This window comes from Epinephelus fuscoguttatus, linkage group LG6 (genome assembly GCF_011397635.1).
Source record: "Epinephelus fuscoguttatus linkage group LG6, E.fuscoguttatus.final_Chr_v1".
Taxonomy (NCBI): domain Eukaryota; kingdom Metazoa; phylum Chordata; class Actinopteri; order Perciformes; family Serranidae; genus Epinephelus; species Epinephelus fuscoguttatus.
The window spans coordinates 9,124,180-9,151,785 of NC_064757.1; the positions used below are offsets into that span (position 1 = coordinate 9,124,180).

A 27,606-nucleotide genomic window follows, 5' to 3' on the forward strand; every position below is an offset into this window, starting at 1 on the left:
AAAAAAAACAACTTTCCACCTCTGCTGCTAACTAATAAAGGCAAAAAAATGCCTTGAAATTATCCTTTTCTTTCTACAGTGTCTGCACAATGTAATTACCTTCTGATTACAGTAGGGACATTTTGTGGTTACTGTGACACTGAGCTAGACAGCAGCTCCACAACACAAGGGCCACAGACTGTGAACAACAACCCACATTAGCTTTCCTGCTAAAGTCTCCTTATCTATCTTACAAGCATGAATACACATCTTGCTCTGCACCTTAGCTTGTTGAACCAGCGACCAAAGAAGCTTTCACTGGGGAAAAGTTCACTGCTAACATCAGTTAGCTAATTAGCTGCTCAGCTGCAGCACATTAGACACCATGTAAACATATCTGCAAGTGTCACTTGGGTCTGGTTAGATGCTGCCATAGTCCTTACTCTTTAGTACTACTAACAACACACTGTCTGCCCATAATATGTAGGGTACAGCACAAGTTTGTTTACTTTGTCTCTTATTCCCTATGCTGAAAGCTGGCACTCTTTGTCTTCCTTTTAATAATACAAACTTTTTAACAATACATTAAAAGACATTATGTTGACTACAGGAGGGATGACTAAATGTGTGATCAAAGGAGGCCCAGGCTCACACATTGTTTCATCACTGTTTTTTCAAATGTCACAGTAAATCTATGTTGGGTCTACAGGCTGACCTTAGGCTCTTGGTAAAAGGGCACATTGCCTTGATGGGAGATGGCTCCACTTAAACTACACAGATGTGATGCGACCAGGCTGTGCTTATAAGGTGGCACTGGCTAAAAATACACTCAGCAGCACCGCCTCCAGAGACTCAGGGAGTGTGTACGGCCTGGCATGGCCCAGCGTCTGGACCTAGTTGAGCTGATGGCATCTGACAACTGTACACGCTGCTGGTCATGCTAGTTGCTGTGATAACCTGCTCTCATGTGGGGAAGGAGTGTCAGTCTAGTAGCATGTTCTCAGGGTTTTTAGGCCTAATATTGTAAAATAACATGTTTTGGATTATGATCTCTGGTTTCGGCTGACTCTTTGACCAATCGGGATCGGTTTTGACAAAGATGATTCTGGTTCTCTTGTGTTATAGCCAGATATGCACAAGCTGCAAAACAGAATTAAATTCAGATGATATTTTGTAAAAGAAATGGAAGCTGGGAGACAACCGATGAATAAACATAAACCAGTATGGAGGCCTGCAGTTGTGTCAGTTGGAGACCTGTTCAGTGTCTGGTTTTCACTCAACTGAGCAACTCTAATGTGTTATTGCAGTTCATTCAGTCTGATGTTCAAATGTTTAGACAGCAGCTGAATTTCCATCTAAGCAGTGTTATGCAAATTATGAAATATCAGATTTGGATAGCTGTATGGGAATTGCACATTCAGCTAAATGTCTTTAGTATGCAAAAAAGTTTGAACAATTGCTCGAGGCAGAAAGGCTTTTTGTCGATAACTGCTGCAAAAACATTTGTGACTCTGTATATTAAAGAGTACATGTATTGAAATGATGAGTGCATTAAATGAACTGATTAGGTGTTGGACAGGAAAATGATGACAGATTTTATAATGTAAGTCATCTGTTGATTACAGCCTCTTAGATTACTGCTTTTCTCCATGTAATATCAAAGTAAACTGAACTCCTTTGATTTTCTCCTTTGAGGACATCATGTTGGGATTTTGAAATGTGATCAAGGAATGTTGCAATTATCATTTAAAATTATCTTTTACATTGTGTTTACAACCACAGTAATCATTTTAACATAAAAAAGTGACCTATAGATAGTAGATTAATGACTTTTACATACCATTTTTCGGAAGTGTTGTACCTACTCTATGCAACAAATCTCTGTACTTCAGTTCTTATTTCCAGCTTTTCAGGCTTATTTTGTGGCTGAATATAATTTGTAGCTTCTTAAAATATGAATGATGGTAGTGATGGTGAGATAATGGCTACAGTGATGAAACAGCGAAAAACATAAAGACGAGCATCAGATGGACTGTATTCATAATAATATAACAGTAATAATAATAACAATAATAACCAAATGAAACATGTTTGAACTGAAACACAGTTCGGCTTCTCTGTCTTTTTTGTTATCACACAAAGAACTTATTTTCTCTCTGTCTGTCTGCCTGTGTGTTTGTATGTATGTGTGCAGGTGTGCCTGCAAGTGTAGTTCCAATCTAAAGTTGAACCCAGTGGCTTCGCAGAGCTGCGCTTGCTCCGCCTGTGCTTGCTTCCTGGTTTCAGGGTGCTTTAATGCACTTCTGCCTCTTGTATAATCTCTGCTTTCTCACCTAGATGCACTCTCAGGTGGTGACATTTAGCAACAAGGGATTTAACGTGAATTAGTACTCGGTAGTACCGAGGTATAAGGGTACCATTTGGTAGGTTTCCTTAAAGTACTGAGTTTCGTACTTAATCAAAAACCCTAGAGGTGACTGTTGGATGACACCAACAAAGTTAAATATAGGAACAGACATAGGCTTATCTCGCAGGTAGGACACTGCTTTGACATCATATTCATTCCTCGTTTTATCTTTACAAATATGCTTCTAACAGCCTCACCTCACAGTATGATGTCCTAGTAGGGGCACACAATCGCTGGGGGGCTGCCTATTAAAGCAAAGATTCTAAACTCCTGAGCATCCACCAAAGTGATGCATATGCTTGCTTCCAATCAACTTGAAATAAAGAAATAAACTTGAAATTCAGTTGGAAGTTGAATGTAAACCAGGAGAGCTTGCTGTTTGATGAAATCCCCCTTGCAGAGATGCAGCATGAGGCAACACTGTTAATCAAGAAAACAGCACTCCACTTTTACATATTCACTGCCAGTACCCATCACAACTTGCTTCTGAACACGGGGAGCATGTTTTTATTTGTCTCAGTATGTTGCATGAAAACTTTGCTGAAGACACCCATTAAAACTGCAGGCAGTGTGCTTAGATGGTACCTAAGAGGCTTTGCAGTGCCTTATCCCCGGGGTTCTGCCCACATCACATCTGTGCCTGGAGATGGTAGTCATCACATTACAACAGCACAGGAGGAGACTTCATTCTCCCACACTGTTACATAAGTAGCAGCTAATGATGGCTAACATGGTATTGATTGCTTTAGCATGTCTCAGGGCAGGTTAGACTTCCTCTACACGCCTGTTCATGCATACCACTTTTGGCAAATAAGCTCTTTGATTACTGAACTGTTATGCTATGGGTGTAGGTAATGCATATGTTTCCCCCTTGTTTAAATTTCATTCTGATGTACTGTATTACCAAGACATTTGCAACATCCACCGAAAATGTTACTTATGCTTGAATTGTAGCATGGATCATAATGTGAAGAAGAATACTCTTGAGAGAAATGTTTCTGACTCAAATCCTCACAGCAGCTGAGAAAGGAAAAGTAAAAACATACTCTTTCTCTAGAATTGGTGTCAAGATGCCTTTGAACAAAGCATTTAAACCCAGAACTGCTCCCAAAGAGCTGCACTGTTTCCAATAGTAGAAAGCTATTGTTATGCTCAGGAAGTGTTGTTACCCTTTGATCCCTTTCTCAAGATTAGAGTCTACAGCCATGCTAGCTCCTCTGTTAGGATGCACTTAGGCACAACTGTGTTGTAAGCTCATGTACTGATGTCAGTGATAATGCTAACATGTTGATGTTTAGTAGGTAATGTTTGCTGTGCTGTGATCGTAGGGTTGCCATCTGTCCTGTGTAAGACGGAACTGGGCTATAATAAAAAGTAAAATGTATTGTCCCTTACTGAATCAATACCGGATGCAATTATTGCCTATATTATGTCCCTGAATACGTCTAGCTCAAGTCTATTTGTGAAGAGAAAGAGGCTGTCCAAATACAGACTTGGATGGCAGACCATGAGTAGGTCAGTTCTGTCAGTGGGAATGAGTACAAGGAAAACTGTACAGTTTGCCATATTTTTATTTTTTTTGTCACCCATGGACTCTGCGACCTGAAGGAACATGAGACTGCCATTTTTGAGCAGTGCAGGGGCAGAGGACGCACAGTGGAACTGTTTAAATTATGATACCCCAGACTTATCTTTTGATGAAGTTAAATTGTTGTTGGTTAGTGTGTGTACTGTTGGTATTAGCTTGTACCCCATCCTTCATGAAAGGTGTTTGACTGATTGTTAAAATTAAATTGATTTCATACATAAAGCCTATAGATGTGTATAATTTCACATTGGTAGACAATCTGCCAAAGGCCAGGCTACCTCATTCTTTACAAGAGGTTTTGGACTGAGGGTGAAAAACAGACTTTTTGTAATGTTATTCCCAATCTCATGTATTTTGACAGAGCAAACATTTTGCCCTTGTCTATGATCGGATGTTTTAATCCTTGATATAATGAATGCAAATTTCCTTTATGTCCATGTTGAGAGTAGCAGAAGACAGTGAAACTGATGCATAGAAACCACATTTGGTGCATAACAATTCCCCAGAATACAAGGAAAATATAAAAGAGGGAAAGGACATGATGTCAGTGATGGGCTTGAGTTGAGTTCGGATACCAATGTCAAGGAATACGAACATGCATGATTAGATAAAAAATGTCAGATAGTATCACATAATCTGAGTTTTTAAGTTAGTGGACAGATTTTTCAGTCAAAGGTGATGATGGTTTATAAGTGAGATCTGCTGTGCCTGCCCCGCTAACTTAAATAGAACTGGCACCAAAGTCTGACTCCAATTTAAAATTCGAACATTGTCACTGACGTCATGTCCTTTCCTTCTTTTATAGTTTCCTTGCCAGAATGCAGGAAATGCAGTGTCTGGGGGAGGACACCCCAACCCCTTGCTTGATTTGTGGGGTAGGCATGGGGCAGCTGGCAAGGTGTCCCTTATTTCTTTACCCTGAAAGCAGCAACCCTGTGTCTTAGCTATTTCAGTTTAGCCTGTTAGCATGCTACAAATAGAGGGAGATAAACCTTATTTATCCCTGAAGACAATTCAATTTTCTCACTCTGTTGACATTAACACACAGGCCCGTAAAACACACATATATACAAACAGGACCTATACATGCATTAAATGGAGGGATGTCAGAAAGAGGGGGCTGCCCATGGACTGGCGCCTGTGCAGTTTGGGGTTCGGTGCCTTGCTAAAGGGCACCTCAGCAGTGCCCAGGAGGCAAACTGGCACCTCTCCAGCCCCCAGTCCATGATCCTTTGGTTCCCAACCCAAGTCTGGACAGAGCTCCCGCCACTCCTAGCTTATTAGCTGTAATTTGATCATGAACCAAAATATTTGACGGATTAGAATTACGACCTGATGATGGTGCTATATGTATGCAGTATTTAACAAGATAAGTGAAAACTCTGACCAGCTTGCGGTGCTACAGGAAAAGTCAGGTGATCACCAAAGTCATTAGGTCTTATCCTCTTGGGATCATGAATATCTGTTCCAGATTTCATGGCTGTCTATCCAGTTGTTGCTGAGATATTTTAGTATGGGCCACAGTGGTACACCAACCACTGCAAAAGGGTTCATTGGCAGATTGAACTTTGCTAAAGTGGCTAAAGTGAACATCTCCGGGATTATACGTAAACCCTTATTAATTTTATGCTTAAACGTTGCCATATAGAAGGACAATTACAGGACTTCTGCCCCATAACTCTTGAGGGATCCATGATTTCTAAACCAATCTCTGATCAGTGACAGATTTCCCAAATATAACATGTCTTTGCATCATATGCTGCACTTCCTAATCAATATACAGTTTAGTACTTTGTCAAGCAGAAGTAATATTCATTACAAATGTTCATTTGTGCAGAATTGCGCAGTTGGTTGGCTGGTATGGGAGTTTGCCTGTCAGCTTATTCAACTGCCAGTTTCCATTAAATCAGGCCTGCAGCGTGGCCACTGGATACTTGCAGAGAGACGGAGCAGTCGCACTGGAGATGGCACAGGTGTCCCGTGCTGCCTTGACTGAACAAGAAGTGACTGCAGTCTTATGCTTCGTTGCCTCAACCTCTCCTTGAGCAATATCCAACAGATTGCACACTTGGTGCGCACACACTCATAGCAAGCACACACATTTCTTATAGCATGTATGCACACTCAATCTGTAGAATGGCCAGAGAACACCAGGGATGGGAAAAAAAGGCCTCTGGAGGTTAAGGTTCACTGTGGGATCGCATGCAAAAAACTAGAACTCTGCTCTGCTGTAGGAGTTGCAGCTGCAGAGTTTCATTTTATGTCGTGAGAAAATATCTAGTGATGTATCTGCAAAAAATACAAAAAATAATTAGAGTTATTACTCTTCAAATACAGTACATAAATAGAATGTGTAATAACAAAAACATAATACATTAATCAGGTCTACAGATGGCTGTATCATGCAGAGTGTGTCCAGCCAAGCAGTCTATTACTCACACATACACATGATGTATATGCAGCATGTGTGTATTTGCATATTTGCATTACTATTTGTTCAACTCAGCTCAAAAGCAGATGGAGGTACCACGTGCAAAACCTACTGCACTGTCTGCCTCATGTATCTGTGTTTCTAAGCTTTATGACTTTCATGCCAGGTTAAAAAAAAAAACAAAGATATGCAGCTGTATAGCTGTTATTTGTAATGCTTATAGAAAACTCTCTACAAATGAAGATTATTTGGGCATATGGCAGTAGCTCTATCTTCCAATGGCCAGGACACACATTATGATTGTTGAGCCAACTCTAAATATGATTTGGTTGTGTATACTGTTTTGAACAAAGTATGTTGCAGTCTAGATCAGGTGGTGTTGGCAGTCTGTAGCTTAATCTATACAGTGAGTGGTTCTGAAGGATTGCTGTCATTCACCTTTTGATCCAGCTGTCACTTTCATGACAGTTATTTAAAACTATTAACATGTGAGTGCGAGGAGTATTAGTACTAGTATTTAGTACTAGCACTTTATGATAAGATTAAACTTGTGATACAAAGTAGGAAGAGTGCAGATACAAAGACTGCATATACAGAAGGTCTAGGAGCCCGTTTTCACTTGGTATTAACATTCATCTTGGATGATCCGATCACTTGTATTTACAGCGGTAAATACAAGTGCATGTTAGCAAGACGCATCGTGATCCAATCACTCAAGCCACATGCAAGGTGGTTTGGGATGCATTTGACCCTATATATTGTTGTGTGAAAGCTAAAGGAATTACCCAGGAATGAGTGCGGAAAATGAGTTAGCATTTTAGCACTTCCAGTTCCATCGTCTTGAAGTCTAGGTTGAAGTGGTTTTTTTGGCTGGGTTTTTGTTAGACGCCTAGACTAATAGACTTTCAAGTTTTGTTCTACATCATAAAATATCAGAAAATACCCCACTAGGGAATGTTTGGAAGTGACATTTGGACATGCAACCATGTTGTAGTTTGTTTATAGACTAACATTAACTTTTTACCTCTGGCGATTGTATTTAGGCTTCAAAAACCATAAAAGTTCTTTCATTTGTGAAGATCATCTTACTGAACAAAATGTGTATCATAAACGTCTGTTTGCCACAGAGCTTATTTTCTGCAATGAGCCAAAATTCAACGGAAAAATCTAATACGAAACCAGAGGGATACTAACTTCCATGTCGGCCTACAGTAAATTGTTTCCTGGGGCACTGTATATTTCCTGACTAGGTCAACATCATCAATGCATAATGTGGTGGTTGTTTTGGTGACTGCATGATAACGCTCTGAAACGTACCCATTTTGTGATGATAGACAAAGTCTTGTGTGACTGTCCATTGCTTTGTCCTGGGGAGAGACGTGTTGAGGTTCACTCTCCCTCAGCTCTCTTTGTTGCAGTCAAGTGGCAAACTCCAGGGCTGAACAAAGACGCCAACATGCAAGTACAAAAACCTGCAGTTCCTTGAATGGCCACTTGAGGATGGCTCCAAGAGCAAGTCAATCCCCAGTCCCCAAATTAAAATGCCCAACTTTACAGCAGAAAGAAACATGTTTACAGTCTGGTACAAAAATATTTTAGTCTCTACAGCTAATTTACCCGTTCATCATAGCTGTATGGGGAGTGAAAAAAATTAAGATTGTGGCAGCTTTGAGTGACAGTGTATGTCGTCTGTTGATAAGTTTCTATGATGATGACAACACTGGTTAGGTAATGTAACCATGGTTTACTTCCCAGGTTCACAGAGTATAGCCATAGTGTGGCCTAGCTGTTGCTTTTATAGAGTGTTTCCAATTCAAAAAAGTTAATTGTGACATTTACCTCATCTCATGTCTTGGTCAGTGTTTGATTTTACTATAAGACCCTCTAAGATGTCAGATGTTCAGTTGTTCTGATGAGTACATTTTGTTTTAATGGTTTTAAGCCTGGTTTTCACTAGCGAAAATTAGAATCAACATTAGCATTATCACAATTTACCATGCTGTAGCTGTAAATGCACTTAACATTTAGGTTATCTCAACTGTGTCATCCAAATATGGTCACTTCTGGTTTCAAAAAATCCAATATAGCAATGGCCAGAAGGCTTCAAAACAGGAGTCCAGAAACCAGTGGGTGACATCGTGGTGGCTACATTCATTATCGTAAGGTCTGTTTTATGCATATCTCCTCACTCACCATCTGAAATTTTGTGTTTCCCCTTTGCTACGTGGATGACAGTATGCTATAGATTAGCAATGCAATTCGTTTGGTGAAAGTTTTTTTTCCTGAATGTGAGAATTTGTGTTCTTGAAGGATTTCGGCAGTTGTAATCATGACCTACCAATCACTCAGTGGTTTGTCGCTGCATTTAATCAGCAGTACAGTTTGTGTTGGCTGCCAGTACTATGGCATTTCTGTGTGTTTATGGAAACGGTTGTTAGGGGTGTGCAGTTTTAGGGTTTCTTTCTCTTTTTTTTTCTCTCTTTTTTTTTCCTACTTGTCTGCATTGGTCTTCATAGCTTAGCGCCACAAAAGGGTGTAAGCTTCTTGTGAAGATTGATGCACTGTTAATCTTGCAGTCAAGTATTTTATACCCATAATGCGTGGTTGTGACCGTCACCCACCCTCCCTGGAGACTAGCCTAACAGCCTTTATTGGAAAAACTTCCTAATATGAGCCAGAGAGGGCCGTGATACACCAAAGTGTGTCAAGGGGAAAGTAAGGAAACAAGCAAGGGGGAGGGGGCAGGTGCTTAAGTCCTGAGTTATATAGCGACAGTGCATGCGGAGAAGGAGGAGGAAAAACAAACAAACAAATAAACAAACAAACAAAAAAAACAGGGGAGAAACAGGCAGTGTAGCTGATGTATTATGGCCTTGAGGTGGTTGTGCTTCATGCAGATTATCAAAAATAAACATATACATGTCTACTATACTGTACTGAAAAACAAAAACAAAAGAGAAGTCTATACTGAACACCAAAAATGTGAGAGTCTTGGTGGAGGGGGAAAGCCCGATTGTAGAGAAGAGCTGCCAGCGCGGTGTGGTAGGTTTGAGAAGCAAGTGGGCCCCTTTGGAGTGATCCCATCGGTTCTTTGCGCGACGGAGCTGAAGTATCAAACATGCATGCGTGTATTTGAACCCTCCCAATGTGTTTATGAAAACCATCACCAGGGTCCAGGGCCAGCCTTGCGGGGGAAGGGGGGCGGTATGGCACCCCAAGACCGCAGGAGCGCCCAGACCCCAAGACCAGGGAGCCACAGAGGCCGCAGGACACCACGCAGACCCAAGGACCCGGGGCAGCAATGGCCGGCACCCCCAGAGAACAGATAAGGATGGGCCGGGGGGCAGCATGGAGGGCTACCGGACACCACTGTCCCATAGCCTGCCCCATCATGAAGCCCCCCAATCCATCAGTGGTCTGCACCTCGAAGAGTGAGTGTATGTGGTGCATTAAAACTGTGGAATGTGTGGTGAGTGAACTGAATGTGGTTTCGGAGGCCAGGCCAGTGTAGGCCCGGCCCGAGGGCTGGAGGGATGGATGAGAGGGGCTAGAAGGTGGCGCCAACCAGACCCCGCGCCGCGAGGCCCCCAGCGCCCATAGACAGCGGGCCAGGCGGGCCCCAAGGAAACCCAATGGGCCCCCACCCAACCCCGCCCCCCAAGCAACTGCAGCATCAGGCCCCCGCAATGGTCCCGACCTGGGCCACACCGCCCGCAGCAAATCGACCCCCAGCAGAAGGACGAGGCGCGCCACCAGGGTGCACGGACAACGGGCCCCACCCAGCCCCCCCGAACCCCGACGCGCAGGAGCACAGGCCAACCCGCAACCCCGCCAGTACCCCCACAGACCGCCACAGACCCAAAGCCGGACCCCCAGCCCATCCGACCCGCCCCCCACCGCCGGCCGCACACCAACGGGCAGGCCCACACTGCGCAGCACCAGAACACCCCCCGCGGGCAGCACCCAGCCCCCACACCAGGCCCCCCAGCCCGGGGGAGGACCCCAGTTTTAGGGTTTCCAGTTTTACAGGTTTCAGTAATTTTGAAGATCTGTGCCGAGCTTGACCATGTATCAGCAGCAAAGGTCTCCAGTCACGATCTTATGTTAGAAGAGGTTGTTCTAAAAGATAACATTAACAAAGGTCCAACACAGCCAACAAGACTTGTTAAGACTAGGTCTTTACGAAGATACTGAAAAGGTCTGAAGTCAGACTTCCACTATCCTGCAGCATGTCAGCCTTTTGAGTGCTCATAGGTTAGAGTAAGCTCTAGGCTCTTACAGTCCTCCTAAATTTGATGTGTTTTTGTTAAAATATGCTTTCACGCAGCATTTTTAGCCACTTGGAAAGAACACTCTAAATCGCATCTGCACTGTGTGACAAATCAAAAAAGAGCAGTGAGATATCACTTTAAGGCTTAGCAATAACACATAAATGCACACAGACTATAGTACACAAAGCTGAATAAACATGTAGGCACCTCAGAGTGTTAGATATTATATCAAGTGTTTCCAGAGAACTAACTTGTCAATCTTCTCTGTTTGAAAAATGAACTGAGAGGATGATGCCCCCTAACTGTATTTTGCAGCTCCCTTTTGTGTGGAACCTGGACTCCACGCCTTCATTTCTCTTCCAAATATGCTTCACATTGTAAATGTCTTCTTGGCTTCCTTTGCAAAGGGGATGAATTTAAATTGCTGCTCTGTGAAGGAGGTGGGCCATTATTCCCAGTAAAGGGTTGTGATTTAGCTAAAACCTCACACAGAGTATAGCCAAACGGAGTGAAGGCAGGAGCCCACAGATACAGTACAGATGTGAAGGTAATGAACCAGCTGTAAAAGGAACCTTTGAAATGGAGTTAAACAATGGCTAGAGATATAAAGACATTTCCAGCTATGGGAAGATGTAAGAGATCTGAAAATGCTGTTTCCCCTTGATTACTGTAGACTGGAGCTGCATGCGATCCCCACCCCACATGGGAGTCTCATTTTTCCTGTGTAAGTTTGACTCATCAGAGTAATCTTAACATTCCGCTAGGGGTTGGGGATATGGCTCTAAAATATCATCACAATATTTCAGGGTATTTTTGCGATAGCAATATTCCTAAGGATATGACAAATTAGTAAAGAAAAAGAACATAGAATTGCAACAAAATAAGTGATATAGTTTTACATGTCAACCTAACAGCCTGCCTTCAAATATTCTGTAAAAACTAAACAAAAATGATCTCTCATTTCTTTAGTTTGTAAACAACAACAGGAACTCAGAGTGAGATTCAGATTCTGTATACAATATTAAACACAAAATAAAATCTACCACAAATTACACATTTAAACTATTGCCAAAAACAAACAATGTGTCCCAGGATCTATACATAAAAATCAACAGGTGTTTTTGTGTTGAGTTGTGTTTTTTTTCCTTCATGCTCTATCAGAAGTCAGCAAGAGTCAGCAATGTCCGAGGCTGTTCTCAAAACATTCAGTATGCCCCGGTCTAATGACCCCACAGTTTATTCCACACTACTGAAGCTGCTCCTCTTTTTGGAACTACCGTGGAGTCGGTAATACTTTCGCTTTCAGCCATGCTTGTTATTGCCATGGGTAACAGTATGATGTCAATACATTAACTAGTTGAAATATTGCAAGTATCATGATACAAAGTTTTCACATCATATTGAAAATTATACCAGTATACATGACTTCAACGGGACTACAACAAACTACAACGGGTCACGCGCTGGTGATATCATAGGTGAGAGAACCATGGAATTTTGACTGGCGGTAGAGCTCTTCACACACATAAAGTGTAAATAAAAACAAATCAGTTGAGTCTTTCCCCTTCGGATGAAATGGCCAGTCAGGCTACATGCTACGGAGAGAGTTTAAGAGGTCCTGATCGCCTTTGTTACGATGAGAAAGTGAAAATGATAGGAGGTGTGTGCCCTTTTCAGCTGCCAGCTCTGTGTGGACGAATGACGCTGTCAGTTCATTCATTCAATTCATGTCCTGTCGATTGATTACTTAACAGTCATTAGAATTAACTTCTTGGCTTTGAACATCTCATTTTATTGTTGAGATCAAATGACTCTAGCTAGCTAGCTAATGTTAGCCAACTAACCTGTGATGAAGTGCCTGCCACAGACATAACTTTAGGTGGAGTGACTGGCTGGATCCCACAGCTTTCCGTCTTTACCCTGTCGTTTGATGGCTGTGAGCCACAGATTTCTTCTTTCCCCATTCTTCACTCTGTCCGGGAGCAAAGAAGATCAAAACTTTCACTCAAAAGGGGGTGTGGCCGTTGTTACGGCAGTGAGTGACGTTGTGTTGAAGTCATGTATTGTGGTGAATGAGATGATATGGCACACCACTATATTCCACATTCAGTGACTTTCACAGTGTGCCTTTTCAAGAGAATAGGATGGGATGAACGGCTAAAGAAGAAGGTTTGGGACATGTTCAAATCTGAAATCAGCTCAAAACTAGAAAATTGCACTCAGTGGAGTGCAGATCTCCAACTGGCGGCTGCCCAAGCTGATCAAAGCAACGGTAGACAATTCATGTAATTCCAGCAGATGCGCTGCAGCATGTTTCAGAAGGTAATGAAAATACATGCCTCGTCTATTTTTGACCGAGTTGCAGCGCATTGCACAGAGCAGATCGATTTTCCTACTAACAGGCACTGTATGTCACGTACAGATAACATTTGATTATGAAGATGAAGATATTTTAATAATTAAAACACAGCCACAAATATAACAAACAACAAAATTAGACAAAAAACACCCTTTAACTATGTAGCCTACTTACATATGGTGAAAGAACAAATATTTAGAAAAAATGAATAAATCAACAAAGTCTGCTACCAAATTAAGAAGGCAAAATGATCTGCTTCTGAAATGCTCCTGATGTGGTATGATGCCGTGTGGTGGATGGAACAAAACTAAGTTGCAGCTGTACGTGGTGGAATTGGACCAAACTCCTCAGCCATGTCAAAGGCCAACATTTGGCTCGCAGCAGACAATAAGGCTTGCTGTTTTTAGCTGAAATAGTTTTTGGAGTACTTGCAGCTACAACCTGCTAGGTAAGAGAAGTGAGGAGTCAGAAAATATTTTTTCAGCATTTGTGAATCACAACAACCATGAGAGATCCTTGATCATACAGTCATAACTGTGCACAAAAAAACATTAGGCTGATTGGTGCAGTAGTTTGTGAGCTTAGCTGTGGACAGAAGGATACGCACACTCATGCATGTACGCACACATGTACACACATATGACCAAGTGCATGATCCACTCCAAGTTCATACCTGGCAGAAATATATATGGATCCAATCCCCCCCCCAAAAAAAACAGCAAATTCTTCTAAAAGTTGAATTCCACATTTCACCAATACTTATTAGCCACACTAGGCACGTTGCTCAATTTTGTAACCCGCTCACAGTAACGGTTTGAAAAGTGTTTGGACTCCTCTGAGCATTTCTAGCAGGCTGGGTGGTCTGTGATGTTTTCCACTGAGGGATTCCAAAAGAACCTGTGTTGCTCAATACAAAGTCTTGGGCTTGACAGGGGCGACTGGCCAGTAGAGGGCGATAGGGCGCCGCCCCTCCTTGAGCCACAGAAGAAAAGATGATAATAAATGTATGATTATCATCATCATTATTGTCATATATATGCACAATATATTAATTATTCTGATAATTTTCACTTGAAACAGCTTGACCTGCCTCTGAATATCCAATCAGATGCAGTGTGAAGTCGCGTTCCGACCCTTTGGGGTGATATCAGCCTGACTGGAAATCGCCCCGACTCACTCTCATAGATTTTCATGTAAAATTGCTTTTTTTTCTAAATGCAGGCACTCCAGTGCAGTCTCTATGGGTTCCGGGAGGGCTTGCCCCAACATGTTTTCGTCATATGTAAACCGCCAAGTATCATTCATGTGCTCCTCGGATGGTCCGATTTCCCATGTCAGGAAGTCATTCTTACTTCATTGTGTGTTCATGAGCGTTTAGGTGGTAATGTGGAGACAACATGGACATTACAAAGAAGATGTGTTGTATTTTATCACTCAAAATGTTTAAAAAACACGTTGTTAGCCGTTTACACTGAAATATTGCTTTACGGTCGGAAACTCATTTTTCTGATTATTCCGACATCACATGAGGCAGCGCCACTGCGCAGCAGTCACATTCAAGATCAACATGGCGAACGTTTCCAGCTGATCCAAGAGGCTTTTTAACCATATAGGTTAAAAAGGAACGAACGATGCATAGTGCATCCAAATTCACACATGTTCTTCTCTATGGATTTTCTCCGCGACTGTGCATCATAGTGAGAAGCCACGCATATCACGTGAAATAGCAGAACTGCAGCTTTCCAACAAGACCAAGCACTCGTCAGTAGTCTAATGTTTTCACAGCAAACCATATGCATATGCACCATATACACTGAGGGGGACATGTGTCCCCCCAATGCCCAAAATCCCCTCCAATATATAACTGAAACTGAAAAACAACAAAAAACGTTCAGGTCAGGTCAAAGAGCAGTGATACTATGTGATGTGCATTGTATTAAGTTGTAGGGTATGCCTGCATTTATTCTTTAATCAGAACACAAAATGAATTTCCACTTAGCTATAATAAAATATTTTCTGATTAAGACTGACAATGACACAGTGAATACCTCACTCAGTTTTATTTGATTAATGGTAAAACAGGTCTCTGTTCACATTCAAAGGTATTTGTGTGGGCAAACTGATGACAATTACGTAGTCTGTTGATGACCACAGTGGATTGTTCAGTCATTGTAGAGCCAAATTAATTCAAATTTACCCATTGAACGGGTCACCTCAGCCATCATAACAACAATTGCCCCCCCCCTGAGAAATTTGCCAGGAGCCGCCACTGAGGCTTGAATTTATGAGGTTTCAGTGTTTGTAATTTAGAGAATAGTGCACTATTCTATTGCAGCCCTGAAGTGTAGTCTGACAGAATTACTGAAATTTGGGGTAAATATCATACAATGTGTGTAATTTTCGGACTGTGAATTTGTTTGGGAAATTGTCTGGGCCTCATCATCAAGGTGAGGCATTGACTTCAACAACAGAAAACTAATTTGGGTGAGTATGTCAGCTTCATATGGTTCATTAAAAGCGCTGAGCGTGCAGTCACCACAGCTGTACGTTTTGCTGAGTTGGTGTAACTGATCAGAACATCCTCCGAGTCCCTCAGCTGGGTCATTCACAGTGTGAACCTGCTGTTCACAATTATGTTACACAGTGAAAAGCTTAGATGAGAATGAGTGGGGGATTGTTTAACCTTGTGAAAAGACAAAGAGAAGGCGGCAAATCAGTGGGCTTTATGCAAGTATGTTGTTTTTAATTCTTATCCTCTCTTCTACTGTGTGAGGTGTCAGATTCAGCAAACCGTCTGAACTGCACACATTTGTGGTAAATTGCTTGTGTTAACTTTAAGGGACAGTTCGCCCTAAAATAAGAAAAAATGCACATTTTTCCTCTTAACTGTAGTGCTATTTATAAGTCTAGAATGTTTTGGTGTGAGTTGCTGAGTGCTGGAGATATAAGCTGTAGAGATGTCTACCTTTTCTCCAACATAATGGGACTAGATGGCACTTGGCTTTCAGTGCTCAAAGCACCAAAAAAATATATTTGAAAAACTCAACAGAAATCATGACCCAGCTATATGATAATCCACAGACTCTATTGTGAGCAGTTTCACATAGGCTCTATTTCTATTAGGGATGCATCGATTCATTGGCTGAACATTGGTATCAGCAGATATCCGCCCATCAGCCTATTAGCAAATAAGATGACATTCACTGATGGCAGTGGCCAGTGTTTTTCTGTTTTGCTACATCAATTTTGTGCAGTCTAAAAAGCAGGGCTCCAGACTAATGGCCATAAACTTAAATTATTGAGCAGGTACAAGAAGAATACAATGACTGTCTGGCAAATGGACTCTGTGATTTCACTGTTGTGTGACGAGATGGCTAGTAGCAGCCGGCGTCCCATCATCCCGGGGCCAATAGAAAACGTGTTTGGAATGAACAGACTTCTTCCCACAGACACTTCAGGGATGAAAGGACGCAATAAACTCACTATCATCTTGTCAGGGGACGCAACCTATTGTTCCTGATAATGCTACATTCTGAACAACAAATCCCTGTTAAATAGTCAGCAGAAGAGGTAGTTAACATTAGCTGTTAGCAGCTGAGGGCTAGAACTAACAGCTCACAGAGGTTGCATTGAGTTACATTTTGATGCATTCAAGCTCCATTCAGTAAAAATGAGTATTGGTTGAAGGTAAATTATAATGTTCGCATGACGTGTTCCTTGTAGTCTTGTAAAATTTAGCTTTTGGTGAGAAACGTGAAAAAATACAGCTGTTTGAAGGAGAAATTTGTTGATGTTTTCTCAGAAATTTAAATACATATTAGAGCAGGAATTACATTATAGTTAGTAAAAGTACTTTTTAAGTAGGTTTTTTTCTCTAAATAATGTTTTTATTTATGTTAAAGTTTTTATCAAAGGTTGTCTGATTGAATTTGTGCTCATTTAAAGATAAAGGGCTTAACTACTTTAAAATAGTTATCAGTTATATAGTTATAGTTGTAGTTGAATAGTTATTATACGTACAAAAACAAAATGAACAACAATACAAAAACATTGGTATCAGTTATTGGCCAAATAGTTATTTTAAACATCAGTATGGCCCAGAATTTCAAACCAGTGCATCTCTACTTTCTGTTGAACTATGTCAGCTCACCATATCCTTCTGCTTGGTGATACAGTTGGGTGTCGAGTAGAGGATTAGCAACCCAAAGAAGCCACAAAATAAGGCAGTGTTATTATTACATCATTAAAGGAGAGCTACGCGCTGCTTGCATTAGCATTTTCACATTTTACAGCAATAAAAATGAGTAAAGTGAATGAACAGACTGAAAACTTTATCTTATGAGGGAAAACTGATGTTGACAAAGTTTTCCTTTGGGGAATAATTTGCAGTTGGAAAAAAGGTAATGAATGCATGCATTTTATTACAATACTCAGCATATCATATCACAATTATATCGTATCATGCCCTAAGTATCGTGATAATATTGTATCATGGGTCCTCTGGCGATTCTCATACCTACTGTCAGTACTGTTGGTGTTTTCAAACCGCGCTTTAATTACCACTAACTTTTGAGGACACTAATCAATTCACAGTAACTGCATGTGGCTATTAGCACTGATCTCAGTGAATTGGACTGTTTATGAGACAAGGCTCATTTGCAGCTCAATCTTTGGCCACCTGTATGCATACTACCTAATTTAAATACTTGCAAATCGCACAGAGAACCAAGATGCGGTTTTCTTGGCAGAGCAGTTAGGGGTGCATTTCACCCTTTGTGGGCGCTTTAAGAATTGCACTGTTTCTTTTTGTCTTAATTGCACAGGTGTAGCAGCTGCAAAAGCTGCGCAAACTTTTCGTGAATTTGTCCATCATAGTAGAATGTGTAAAGCCACTCTACTGTCGCCTTGTAACACACTTTCTAGGTGAGTCCAGGGACGATTTTTCTCTGTTGCTGTTGATACTGCCTGCCATTTAATTTGAAGGTCATTTTATTGTGTGTGTGGCTGAAGCTGCAGCAGCAGCAGCAGCAGCAGCAGTGACCACAGTGCCAGCCCAGCTTAGCGCTCCCCTGTATGCTCCGCTTGGCAGCAATGGACTGCATTGTCCACAGCTATGTTGGGAGCAAGTCCTTTTTATCCATTTTTGCAGGGATACCCTTGCACTTGGCTGTCCTATTTCTTCTGTGTGTGCCTTAGGGGAGATGCACATGAGTAGTAAGTGTTCCCTGACCTCCAGATTTAGCCCAGGCATTATAGGCTAAGCCAGGCCAGGATCAAGCCAATCCAGTCCAGGCTAACCACAGCCCAAAGCTATTACCTCAAGCAGTGCAGCTTGATGACTCCGGCGCTAAGAAGAAAACGATGCATCCCGGATGAAGTCTCTGCAAACCTGAGCATGTTGGCACCGCTGTGTGTCTGATGCAGCGACAACAGAAAACAACAACAGTGTGGCGCAGTAAGACATCACACTGGCCGTCTTTATTACGCCACAAATACAGGCAGGCAAGGACACGCTGTTTCACTTAAAGCAAGATGAATATGTGCAGGGCAGCACTGACAGCAAAGAGAATTTACAGCTTGCAAATCAAAAAGATTATTTTATTATGCCTCACATGAATGGGAATGAGGCAGACCCTCCTTCACACACACACACACACACACACACACACACACACACACACACTCTCACTCTCTTTTTCTTTCTCTCACTCCTCAAAATGCAGTGTCTCTCTCCATCTCTCCCCCTCTCTGTCTTCCTGCCTCCATCAGTTACATATTCAGAGAAGTGCAGCGCAGCAGTATATTCTGCCAATGCAGAACTCCAATTATTTCTCACTGTTGGGTTGAGATTACACAAAAAACGAAGCACACCACACATGACTGCTGAAATATGGCAGAGGTTGGATATGTTGTGTTTCAGATGACTCATGAGTTTTCTGGAACCAGAAAGAAAGAAAAAAAAAAGATATTTAAAACTATGTTGCTGAGCTTATCAGAAATTACTCCACATTCCTAGACTTCGATAATCATTTCACACTGGAATTACAACTCCGCTGCACATGCTGTCCGAAATACAGTACGCTGATAAAGCTTCTTTCTGGCCGGCATGTCTGTATATTACACTGTGATTGCCAATCTAGCAACATACACCTACCTACCGCTTCATTAATTACATTTCCCTGCAATTAGCTCCTCGTTTATCCAGTTTTAATTAACCATGAAATTATGGATCCTTCCTCTTTGGAGGTGGCGTCTCATCTCCTGGTGTATTTTGGTCTCTTCCTGAATATATATTTGCTCATTATGACTATGAAATTCTGCAATCCAGTGGCTCCTCTGTCTCTGCCCTGGTAGCTGAAGGAAAGGGTGTGTGTGTATACGTGTGTGCTAAGAGTTAGTGAAGGACAAGGCCAAGGGCGGAAGGAGGGGCTGTGTGTGTGTGTGTGTGTGTGTGTGTGTGTGTGTGTGTGTGTGTGTGTGTGTGTGTGTCTCAGAGTGACTCAGAGTGCAGCAGTGTTCTTCTGTTATCACACACTGTGGGAGGAAGAACTGTGTCTTTGTCTACTCGTCCACACATGCACACACTCACAGACACAGTGGTGATCTGCACCAGATTACAGCTTACTACAAATAGCTTTTCAGTGAAGGGGCCAATTTGAAATGGCAGTATGGGACTCCCTGCCGGGGTAACACATCCGCTCCCAAACCCCCTTTGTTTATGAAGTGGTTTTCAAAGATATTTTATTCCTCGAATGTAGTGGCTCATATTACGTGGTTACACACATACATTTCAAAGCTGGGGACACGATCAAGATAATCAGATGGACATGTATCTTGATGTGTATTTTCCAAGCATCTTGGGGTAGGATAACAGTCCTACCTGGTCAAATATTCTCAGTGACACATCTTTGGTCCTGTTTTTAGGACTAAGAGTCAAAGCACCTCTCAGCTCCAGAGCTACAGATGACATTCCTAAAAGGTTGTTTAAAAGTAAAAGCATGCTCTTTCAGAAACCTCTCTGCAGAACCCGGCATCCTCATGATACTTTTTTGCAATGGGCAAAATGCAGCTGTGTAAAAGTGGTGAATCTGTTGACCTGCAGAGTCTGTCAAAATTGACAGACTCTGTAAGTCAACCTCCTGGACTTAAAAGTGCCAAAAACTGCAGTTCCTCAAATAGCCACTTGAGACTGGCTCCAAGAGCGAGTCAGTCCAAATAGACCCCCATGTTAAAATGGCCAACGTTACAGAAGAAATAAATGTGTTGTAGCCTGGTACAAAAAACAGTTTTCGTTTAGCTAATTTCCCCGTTCATGACAACTTTACGGGGGTGAATTTTTATGTAACTCACCCATTTATATGTTATTAAGGCTTAAAATTATGTATAATTATGGGCTTGGGCACTTCAAGTTCTGATAGGTGCTGTCAGTTGACAAGTAGCTACCAAGGCATCAGCATTGATTAGATAACATAACCGCGTTGTAACCTCAGATTAACAGAGTATCAGCATAGCTGTAGTGGTCACTAATTTAGTGTGTTTTCAGTTCATGAAAGCTAATGTAATGTTCTCGTCACTTAAAAAGTCTTGTTCAGCTTTTGGTTGTACTAAAAGACCACTTAGGGAGTCAGATCCTGTAAGTTCATTTTGTTTTAGTGGTTCTATGCCTGTTTTTTGCCAGAGAAAATCTGAATTAGCATTATCACAGTTAACCCTAGCTGTAAATGCACAGTGCTAACAAAGCTAGCAACTAGCGTTCCTCTTGTTCAAAATTGGTCACTTCTTGCTCCAAAAACCCAAGATGGCGATGGGCAAAATGCTAAACTGAAGGCTTCAAAACATGAGTCCACACACAAATGGGTGACGTCGTGCTGCCTACGTCCATTACTGTATACAGGCTATGGTGATAAATCACACTTTGATCGCCCTCTCAGCATCTCATAAAGATACTGCTCGTGTTGAGGCTCCTTGGTGAGAGAGAGCAACAGTAAAATTTACTTGAGCACAATTATATTCCCCCAAGTGGATGTGACCTGCATAATGAAGGACAACTTAATTATAACAAGCAAAATACAATATAGGATCCTAAAGATGAAATATTGCAAAAAAGTTTTAAGGCTTGGCTTCGATGGAATAGTTTATGTAACAATAAAGGCAAATTGTGACAAAGTGGATGGTAGAATGGAAAAGACTTCACATATAAGCCATGACATAAAAGAAGCAGGTCACATGCCTCATTCGGTATCTAAGCTTTCACTGAAAAGATGAAAAATGGTTGTAGATGATAACATTAGACCTGTGTGGAGCAATGAGGAAACTCAATTTAATACATGACACAAACATGAATGCCATATTTTCATAATGTTTTCTACATGATTTTCCTCCGCTTGATTGCCACTCTGTTGATTGTGTCATATCATTTATTTGTGTCTTCTTGTGCAATGTTGTAATGGAGCTCAGCTGGAGAAATAGCTCCACTAACAGTTGTGGATGGAAATACACACACATTTGCATATTATTTTGCCTATTTTTTGGAAATTTTGTGAAGTTTTTCTCACATTGAGATTGAGACCTGAACATAGTGAAAGACAACTGGTGCAGCTTCTAGGATGCCTGACAGCAGCCCAAGGAAAAGATGAGCATGTACTGTTTTTTTAATCAATCATCAATTTCCAATCAATTTTATTTATAAAGACCAATATCACAAATAACAATCTGCCTCAGAGGGATTTACAGCATACGACATCCCTCTGTTCTTTGGACCCTCACAGCGGATAAGGAAAAACTCCCCCCAAAAAAACCCCTTCAACAGGGTGTGCTGAGTGAGATATTTTTAGCTGTTAATCATCTTATCTTGAAGCTTTAACATGTTTTAACAGCACACAACTGGAAGTATGGTGAAAGGAAAGAGAAAAGATGTTGTCGGTGCTGTCAGGTGGAAGAGTGAAGTTGGTCCCTGGCATCTTCTTCTTCAAGTAGTGACAAATCTTATAAATGGTCAGGGTTTAAGGTGTTGTCTACGATTGTATCTCGGTCTGTCAATCAGCTTATCTAATACAGTAGCCATGTTGACAGGCACATTATTGTGCAGAATGATAACGTCACAGTAACAGGTGTGTGTGTAATTTTCAAGTTAAAGTTCATTGGAATCAAAGAACTCCTCAGACAAGATATAAAGCACTTGGCACAAAGCACAGAGTGTTGTGCAGTGTCCCATTCAAGAGCTCACCAACTCTTTTTGTGGATGATGCATTGGCCAATTTGATTTTGACACAAGCACAATAACACATTAAGCGATTGTATCATCCCCTCCTAAACTGTTTTAACATCCTCTGCCCTCAACTTATTCAGAGAGCTGGATGTCTGCTCACTGCGATTTAGAACCGCTCACACAATGACATTAGTTTCCTCTTGGGAGAAGCTTTTGTGTTGGAGCCAAACAGTTCTGTTCCATCATGAAAAACCAGAGCGCTGTGACATGGAGTGCAACACTTTGAAAAGGAGGGCAAGAGGTGATTTCTCCCTCCTGTGTAAGCTAAATCATGAAACCATTAATTAGTTTAATCGCTAGCCTCATTAGTGTAAGTGTTACATGAAATATATTGTGGTTATGGACATGGTTATGTTGGCTTATTAAGCTGAATGTTTATGTGGGGTCTTGGTCAAAGGTCACATGACCCTCCACTGGTACCAAATGATGTGGAAAACAGTCGTTTGTCTGATGAAGAACGGTGAGTTTAAATGTCACCTGTGTTAATGTAGCTTTTATGTATGAGAACTGTTTGCCTTCTATATGACTATATAACTATGTTAATACTTGGAAAGCATTTCCATAAAGTAAGCACACATTTTGCACCACATGAATATAATGAAGAGTCATGTCACATACAGCCAGGGCTTGTAGCTCAGTCAATCAGTGTTGCTTTGATCCAGTGTATCAAAGCACAAACAACGCTGTTGGCTTTTTCCAATTTCATAGTTTCAGCAGACCATTATGAATGTTGCATTTCAGTAATTTCATGCAACCCCCCATTTTTGGAACAGGGATGGTCAGTAGCTTTGCTATCTCTGTTTACAGTATGTATACCAGAGCAGAGACCTTGTCATGTTGTTTCATGGTGTAATGTGGAAAATAGTAGGGTGAGATGGATAGTTTTGTTGATATATGGCATCATGTTTTGACTTTATTTCAAAGAAAGAAGTCTACTTGCCAGTAAAGGATTACTTTGACCTTTTTTTGGAACTTCCTTATTTGCTTTCTTGAGGAGAGTTAGATGAAATGTTTGATTTAACTTATGTTTGTACACTAAATATGCAGCTATAACTTTTAACCGATAAGCTTATCTTAGTATATAGACTGGAAAGAGCTAGCCTGACTCTGTTTAAAGGTAAAATATAAATTACAACATCTGGCAAAACAACCAACATCTCTTAAGCTCTAAAGCTCTTGAGATTGGCAAGCAACCACCTCCAAGAAATCTCTGCACCCGGTGAAGAAATAAGTCCTGCACCTAACCGTCCATAACAATTTGCTGTATTTACACATTGACTTTTGTAGGACTGAAAAAGCCAAAAAAAAACCAAAAAAAACTGAATGAGGTTTAGAGGTGCTGGTAGGTGGATTTTACCTTTGGACAGAGCCAAGCTAGTGACTTCCCCCAGTTGCCATATTTTTTTTGTGTGTGTCTAAGTGACAGCCATTTTTGGAATTGATCCACTATTGTGTGAGAGTGCTGCAGCTCCGCAGCCACGCTGCAATGTAACCACTCAGGGCATGTGCTCACATGGACCAGATTCTGCAGAGAGGTTGTGTGTTTTATGATGATAAATTACTCTTTATTTAGGTGGAGTCTGGTGGCTGTGAGGATTGTGATTTGGGGGCTGTTTCTGATGAAACAAAAATGATCTTACTCTTTAACAAAAAGGTCTGTCTCTGTAGGGATCCTTTCCATTATGTTGTCAGACACTTAAAATAATAATCTGAGTGTCAGTCACTTGCAAAAAGAAGTATTTTTAGTGAATTGAAGGTGTGCACCTGCCCCAAGTGGTTACATAGCAGCCTGTTTTGCAGCTGTCAGCTGCAGCCGTCTCGCTCAGTACTGGACCAATTTCAAAAACTGCTGTTTCGACATGGACACAAAAACATGGCAAACTAGGGTCCAGGTGGAAAAGAGCAAACAGTTGCTGAATGCAGCTCACAGTCTGCAGTCGTTTTGCAATTCAGGTTATTCTGTGTAAAATAAAGGGAGATTTGCATTCCTTCATATGGGTGCGTATGAAATACTAACAAACGGTTAAGCGAAAGGTGCAATTATTCACAAGTAACAGAAGTAATTTTTCTGCCTACGTTAAGTGAAAGACGAAAGTCCGTTTCATTTGTTTGTTTCTGTCTCCCTCTAGACAGAGAAGAAAATGTTCTCTGTATATAGACTAATGCAGTGAATACAGGAGTCCTTCTGCTGGCTTATTGAAAGTGATTGAGTGGTGCTGAGAGTAATTAAGTGGTGCTGAAATCAGCTATCAGTTTGTTTAAGCAGAGTCAAAAGCAAATGCTTTTTAAAAAGCTCTACAAAAAAAGTCAGGGTAAACTGGCAGCTGTTGCATTCCGGCTCACATCAAACAGTCTTAATGAGTATGAGCAATGTAAACGTGGCTTAAATTCTAAGTTTGCATTTGTAATGAGTTTGGCAATCGTCCAAATTATTTGTCAGAAGAGATGGATACATGTGTTAACACTGAATTACTATCAGTGAACATATCAGATAAATCAACCTTGATTAAATTACAGTTTAATTAAACAGATCTGAAATGACATCGGGCTAAGTACATCTGCAGTTGTTTATGAAAGATCAATTTTTAAAAGTCAGGTTTAAAATCATGGGTGCAGTCATCAAAAAGTGTCCTTATCTTGGAACAATATGATTGTTGAAACACTTAAAGACAGAATCCATATCTATGTGTGATTGGTATGTATCACCAAAGACATTAAGGGCTTCTTTTGGGTACCATGGATGTCTGTACCAAATGTAATGAAGATCCATCCCATGCTAACATCTCTGCAAGCCTATGCAGAGAAAGGTGTTAACCATGTTAACCAAACAAGGAAACCACAGGTAACAGAGGCTTGCAGAGGACCTGATGTTCACACCTCTCAATCCTGTCATGTGGATCTGCACATCAAGCAAGCTGATTGGTTGATCTAGCTCATGTTGGGAAGCAGTATAACATGTAATCATGTACTCAAATCCATATAAAAGAAGCCACATGAACATTTATGACTTCTGTGCACAATATGGACATAGCTGTCGATATCCATGGTACCCTGGAGATCCATCATGCAGTTTGTTAGCTATGCTTGCTAACACTGGACATTGTGCATGTTATCATGTTATCTTAACACCTAATATGGGCAGTTTTTGTGTTGAATAGCTAGCTATATATTTCTATGCTGGGTTAAACCCTATACAGTAGTGTTTTCAAAGTGCTTGTTAGACAGTTTGAAACTGTGGACTGTATAAAATAATGGACGTAGCCAACATGACATCACCCATTGATTGTCGACATCTTGAAGATACACATCATCTTGACAGATACACATCACATCACTTTACTGACAGATAAGTCGACCTGAAAAAAATTAAAGTCGTTAATGCCCTAATGTGTGTGTTTATATATATATATATATATATATATATATATATATATATATATATATATTTCACAATTCAAATGATAAAAATTATGAAAAAAGGGTGCAACCAAATCATGTTCTGGCATGACCGACAGAGGAAGTTGGAGGAGCAGTGCTACCAACCAGTGCTGTTTTTTGTACAAGGCTGTAAACATGTTTATTTCTGGTGTAAAGTAAGGCATTTTAACATTAGGGTCCATGGGGATTAGAGCTTAGATTGGGCCCAGAAAATCCAGCCTGACCCGGCCTGAGCCCGTGCACGTTATGTCCGGGACCGCCCCGCCCCGTCCAATTAACTGTAATTATGGGCCCGAGCCCGATTTAAACCCGACATTTTTCAATAAGTTGGCTGTTATAATTAAGAGTATTAAACCACAATTCTTGTTATTTGAATGACAGAAACATAGGATCTTAATGAATGGCGCAACATGGAAGCATGATTATGTAATAAAACAGGTGTTTATTTTAGGATCCAGGTGGTGAAGGGCTGTGCGTGCGCGCACAATGTTGCAACTTTGGACGTGTGGAAAGGATGACGTAGTTATTCGGCAATTAAACCACCATTTATTACTGAACAGTACAGGTTACTGTTGGCCATAACCACGCCAAAACAACCAACAAACAACAACTTAGCTGTAACTCCATCTGTGCACTCCTGCTCTCTCCTCCTTCTCGCTCATACACACACCAGCACGCGCACTCACACAGCCCTCCTCATCCCCGTCACAATCGCACCCTGCACCTCATTCAATCCCAAACATGCCACTAACTCACAGAACATTGACATTATAACAGAACATTTACTGCAGGGTCGCTACAGTACATAGCCTATAACATTATCAAATCATAGCTTTAAAAAAAACAAAAAAAAAAAAACACATGTCATATCTGACCAGCCCGGCCTGGGCCTGTCAGAGGGAGGGGGGCTCCCGGCCCGACCTGGCTTGGGCCCGTGGGCCGGGTCAGGCCGGGCTCGGGCTCAGGCTCGGGCAGAGAATCTAAGCTCTAATGGGGATTGACTCACCACCATGGGGTTGGAAAAAAATTAAGTGATAGAGAAGCTGTTTTTGTGCCAGCGCGCATTTCATACCTTAAATTACAGTAGAGACAGTGTAAGATAGTAATAAAAATTACTGCCCACTGGAGAACAAAAGAGTGAATTTGAACAGACCAAATATGTATACAAACAAACATCAAACAGATATGAATGAATTTCTTAGCAAAAATTAATTTTGATTTCAGTTTGACTTAAATAAAATTCTAAATTAAAACCATGGGCTGTCAGATTTAATCCAAAGTGGCCTACAAAAAGCTACATCAGCAGAAAATTAATAAAAGTCATACTGTGACTGTGTTAAAAATATTCATATCATGGATGTGAATGGGCTAATTATCTCAGTTTCTCAAGCTGAGACAATTCAACTGAAAAGACACGTACACATTTCTCCACGCTCAGGCCTGCTGTTAACTTACTATATCTGGTAGAATACACCAGGTGGAGCAGCAGACATCTGAGTGAGGTCAGAGAGTTCACTTCCCTCTCATCTCCCTCCACACTGAATATCAGCCCTTCCTTGGCCCATCCTGGTGGGGCACAGTTTTCCTCTCCTCCCTCTCACTTCTCAGTAGAAAACTGTAGCATCCATCTCCCAGCGTTTGTGTCCTCCACATTCTCTGAGGATAATAGGTTTTGTTGCAGCTCGCACAGATGGAGGCTCAGGGAGCGGTCCACCATCAGCTGCACTGGCCCCACTATCACCCCTTAAAACAGAGTCGACTCCATTTGCATCCCAACAGGATTGAAAGACTTTAGGCGAGGAGTGTTGCGCCCCTCCCCTCATCTGAAGCTGAAGTGGTAGAGATTAGTGATGTGTTCAATGTGC

At 41.3% G+C, this 27,606-nt stretch overlaps 1 protein-coding gene across 1 annotated transcript in view; it reads left to right on the forward strand.

The window, feature by feature from the left end:
- The window catches only part of zmat4a (zinc finger, matrin-type 4a), a 215,036-nt gene that overhangs the window by 96,827 nt on the left and 90,603 nt on the right, over nucleotides 1-27,606 (forward strand). The gene's annotated exons all lie outside the window — the stretch shown is intronic.